Source organism: Pecten maximus, chromosome 17 (genome assembly GCF_902652985.1).
Source record: "Pecten maximus chromosome 17, xPecMax1.1, whole genome shotgun sequence".
NCBI classification, from domain to species: domain Eukaryota; kingdom Metazoa; phylum Mollusca; class Bivalvia; order Pectinida; family Pectinidae; genus Pecten; species Pecten maximus.
The window spans coordinates 32,960,753-32,966,525 of NC_047031.1; positions in this window are offsets into that span (position 1 = coordinate 32,960,753).

Below are 5,773 nucleotides of genomic sequence, written 5' to 3' on the forward strand. Positions count from 1 at the left end.
AAAGGAGGAGGTAAATCATTAGAGAAAAGAGGATGATTAATATTAGAGTCAAGAATGACCATTGTTATGTCAGACTGATTATAACATGGACATAACAATACTAATCTTCAACTCGTTTATTTTTTTAATCAGATTCAGATTTTTTTGCGCACACCTAAGGACTAAGGTCAACCTACATATTTCAAAAATTCTCATGATATCGCAATAACAAACTTCAACTGTCAAAATCAATTATGGCCGGCCGATGGTAGTTTTTCCTTGTTCCTTGTTATGCCAATCGAATTGTGCCTGATGGGATAGCCAATATCCCATCAGGCACAATTCGATGGGCATAACAAGGAACAAGGAAAAGCTACATGTGGAGTAAATATTTCCTAAAATCCCCTTCTTGTCATAAAAGACAGTATTGTGTATCTGTGTGTTTCGTTATCTATTTTGTTGGGTATTCAGAAACAAAACAAACAAAAAAACCTCTACAGTAATCTAACAAATATTGTTAAATTTAGTACATTCTAACAAACAACGAAACTCCAACTTTTCCATTTTTGCAATGTGTACAAACTCTATCTTGTGCAACATTAAGTCATTCTCTATCACCTAGATCTTTAAGAAAAACACACAGACATCGAAGAATAAAAAGCTTTTCACTTTTGAATAAACTGGTCGTTTTAAATATATTTACCTCTTAACTATCTTGTGTGTAAATATACAGTACCCTGTCTATATTTCTAACTGAGCAGAAAATGGATGAATTTTGAGCACATTAAGGACATCCTATCCGTGGCTATGATTAAGAGAACGTTAAGGACACCTGATTTGTGTCTATGTTTGTGGATGTTGCAAATACCCTTTTGTAGCTATTGTGTTAACAGCTTGATATTCCACTTGTCCAAATACCTTTTCTTGTTTAAACAATCCCATGATCAGCATACGTTTTCTAGCTTTAACAATGCCAAAGTCCATATATGTTTTCTAGTTTTAACTGTCCCATGGTCCAAATAGGTTGGCTGTCGAACTGTTGTATATTTGAATTTCGAGGGAGCTACGAAATCATGAAAACCTTTAAGTGGTATCTAATTAATATAAATAGCAATGATGTCTAAGGTTAACATTGGTAACTCAAATTAAATTCCTATATAGTATATCATAAAACACACCATGCATGCAGGTAAAATGTATGCATCTACATATTTTCAACAACCCTTGTTGTTTGTGGTAGAGATATTCTGATATAAGGTAAGGAGTTACATCATTCTGTTACCGTTCTTTTTAATGTCATAATATTTCTATTTATTTATTTATTTTTCAGAATTTAATCTGGCTTTGGGGATCTGAGTTTTTGCTGAATTACTGAGATACCATACAATGGAAGGATTACCTTAAACAATGGTTATCAACCGAAAAAAAAAAGAAAGAAAAATAAACTTCTATAATTCTAGCAGAAGTGTTTAACTGTTATATAACTGAAATGATTCTGAAATGGTCCGGATCAAGTGATGCTGTTTTTTGGTATCATCTCAAAGTCATTGATAATCAAAATAAAAAAAAAACAAGGCAGAGATGGAACTACATTAATAAACAAGTTATTCAGAAGTATTGCCTTCATTGTGTGGCATTTGTTGTGTTCTGTGTGATGCATTTTCAAAAACGTGTTAGAGTAAACGAACGATTTCAAATGTTTTTACGCTTATGTGGTAAGGTGATGACTTCAGGTAATAAATTATATACTGGGTAAAACTTTGTCTGTTTTAGGGAACACGGGTGAACAGCCATGGTCGTGTTTTTGGGTATCACCATTACGATGTAACTGGGGCAAAATTCAAATAAAACAAAATATATAAGACTATAATCTCCCGAGATAACAAGACAATTTTTTTCATATGTGGTCGCTTTATACAGGTGTTAATGGTTATATTAATGTACAGACATTGGTGGTACAAGTACGGTCACCAGTCTTTCTACTAATAGTCTGCTGTTATAACAGGAGAAAGACGGTGTTTCTGGTATTAGTAGATATTACCTTCCAAAGGCTTTCATTCGTTAAGACGACGTTTTATGAACTGCATATATGACCTGAGGTAGCAAACGGCATTACAATATGGTTTGGTTTGCTTTATTTTGTTTAACATCCTACTATCAGCCAATGGTATTTAAGTATATACCATGTTTGGAAGGTGTAGGGAAGCCGGAGTTCCCTGGAAAAAAACAATGACCTACGGTCAGTACCAGGTAACTCCCCCACGAGGGTTTCGAATTCACGACCCAGAGGTGGAGGCCTAGTGATAAAGTGTCAGGACACCTTAGCCCCCGCATCCCCTTATAATTAGGCATTTTTGGGGGGATATCTTTTATGCCTCTCCCTCCCAACCTATAGATACCAGTGTACAGTAAAAATGCCCGATTCTGAAAAATATGGCACATGTTTTAGATATGTGAACATTGCCAGATAACCCTATAGTTTGCCTCTAGTAAAGTATATATATTTGTAATCTTTACAACATTTGCAATTTTAATAGAGCTCTGAAGGATAAGATAACTTATTTTTTCTGTTATTTTTAGAGCTGTTAGTACCATAATAGTAGCTTAAAAAGTGCTCAAAAATTACAAAATATTATGATATTTGACCCAAAATCACACAATTCTCTACACTATTTATTTTTTGAAACCTTTTAAAAATTAAATATCTCTGTCCTAAACACAGAACTAATCTTGTTTTGACATATGTTGTACTTACCTTTTCGGTGGGCTTCCATTTTTCGCTGTCGGCAAAACTAAATTCCCTATGTAAACACACTTTCGAAAAATCCGGAAATTTAAAATCCGGAAATCGATTCATTAATTTTTGATTGAACAAATGTGAAGCCTGTATGTACTACTTCACACTGAATATACCAACTATAGTGTACATTTATTTTTTTTATTTGTTATGCCTATCATAATACAAGAGTTATTTACTTAACAAAAAAATCGGCCATGGCCAGGCCTACCCCAAGCCCTACTGTAGTGTGCTACCATAAAACCACTGTATTTGTCCCTCTCTGTCAACTACACATATCCAGTCACTTACTGCCCCGTGTGCCAGGTGACATATCTATTACAACCGTTACATAATGCAATCTGGATGTTTACTTAATGTCATAATTCTTATCTACATTTCGGAACATGAATATAGAGGTTTGTAACACATACAAAACAAAACAACCACAACAATTACTTCAACACCATTAAAACAATAGACTAGTATTATTATAAATTATGCAGTCCGAATCAACTGAATAAGATTGTCCACAGATATTCCGTATCAAAATACAAAAGGTATGTGTGCCTGCTGTATATTGTCCTTAATCGATACTAAAATTACACAAGGTGTATATACATTTGTACATACCAACTCTATCGAACCGAATAGGAATGACATTTAATCAAGATTTAATCAAGATATTACCTCACAAATTGGTTATACCAGCTAAGAGAAAATGGTGATAGCAGGTATCGTTATATTATTGGCCGGATCTGCATTGTTAGGCTGCTTGGCTTACTTTCTAAGCCAGCAGCAGCCAGCACCACCTGATGGAGGAGATGGCCCAGGGACAGGAAGATGGCCGACAGAGATAATCCAAACAGAAAGATAATGTTTATGTATCTGATGTCAGGCGCCATATCGTATATAACGCGTCCTTGTTCTCTGTCAAATTGGGTCTAGGAGACCAACAATAAGTTATCGTCTGAATCGCTAGTTCTTTATGATGTTGGATTTGTTTTACCATGTTACTGCTTCGTACCCAGAAGACGACACTAACCATTAAACAATACCCGCTCGATTAAAGTAATACCAATTTGTATACGTCTAGTTTAAAACTCAACCCGTTTAACAGACTAGTACTATGAATGATGAGCTAACAAAACAGGTAAGAGGAATCTGGCCATCTGACTACCTGTAAAATCGAAAGTGAAAGTATTCAGCCATTTTCCAATTACACGTGTAATGCTATAACTAAATTATATGTGTGTATAAGAAATATCTGGTTATAAAGGCAATATGTTTTGGTTGCTAACGTAAACATCCCTGTATGAAATCACTATATATATAAACAACACATCACATGTCCTATTTAGTGTCCTGTGTACACATTTAACTGTACTTTATCATTTTAGATAAAACATTTCTAAAACCTTGTTATCGATGCAATCGGAACTCCTCGGCTGTGCTTATTGAGTAGCTACATTCGAGAACCTCCGAGCGGTAACTATGACTTAGACAAACGTCGTCAAGGTAAAGCAAGCATATATAAAATCCAGATCTGAACATAAGCTTTAAAATGTTCAAATGTTTACTCTTTGTATTCTATTTAGAGTACATAAATATTTTATAATACACTGCTCAGGCGTGTTTACCTATGACGCCCAGACGTGCGCTTCCCCGTCACGTATACAGTGTTGTTCTTGATGCTACACTTCCATGGCCGTGTTATCAATGATAACAAGAGGCCAAGGGCCTCGTAGCTCTCTGGACGTTGATACAGTAACGTGCCAATTTTAGTCTTTTTTTTTTTTTTTTAAATTTTGCTATATATTCTTTGTATTTTTAACTTTTTCAATGAATTTTTCTGACTTTGTGTATTGATCGTTTTAAATGAAATTTTGTACTCTTATAGAGAATTGTTTCCTGTTTCATCTCATAATATTTTCACTGTTTTCCGATGTATATGACTAGAGAAATCATATATTTTTTTTACAATACCTTATTTTTTGAACGCCATTTTGACGTTATTTTAGTAACGTCATATAGAGAAATGGCGCCACACGGAAATTATCAGTGTAGACAATTCTGTATTGCTCCATAAATACTCAACGGAAAAATAAATAAGTATTATGAGAAGAAACTATGGACATTTCTTCATAACATGACGAAATATTGTCAAAATCCGTTCACATAGTAATGTTTCATATTAGTGTGTTTGCCAGGGACGTATACGTATACCTCGCGAGACACTCTGTACACTGTAGCAGACGACATAATGTGTATAAAGTAACACGCATAGCAGCATTTTTTTGCAGCGGCACAGGGATACGTATGTTGCAGCACATTACTATATACACATTACAGTGGGTTGATATAGGAACTTTGCCTCATAACTCCTCAGAATAACGTTCGGCATGTCCCTGTGACACCGAATATGTCAAAAATGACACCGTAAATTGACGATTACTCGAAAATGAAAACATTTAACAACTCAAATTTCTTGTCAAATCTAGTTCGTGTCGACCCCAATCATGTGTCTTGAAATCCATTCTGACAGTCCCACTGTTTCTGATATCCTCTGTCCACAAAATTTTAATAATTCTACTTCCGGCAAAAACATGAGAATGACTGCGTAAGCTCTCCTGGACTCCGTCCAGAGAGCTAACAAGCCGAAAGTAAAATGGTGGCAGTAAAGTTGGTTGTACTTGGGGTAGTTGTGACAGTAGCAGTAATAGTAACGATATCAGCCGCTATACATTATTATCGTAATAGACCACAGCAACATGGAGGGCAAGGAGGCTCAGGAGGGGGAGGAGGAGGAGGAGGAGGGGGAGGAGGAGGCTCAGGAAACTCATGGACACCGAGAGCAGAAAGAACAGGGTAAGAATTAACACCCTTTCCAATACATGGAATGTATCAGATGTTGTATGTTTATTTGTTGGTTTTTTGTTTTTGTTTTCTTTTTTGTTAACGTCCTATTAACAGCCAAGGTCAGTTAAGGACGTGCCATATTTTGGAGGTGGAGGAAAG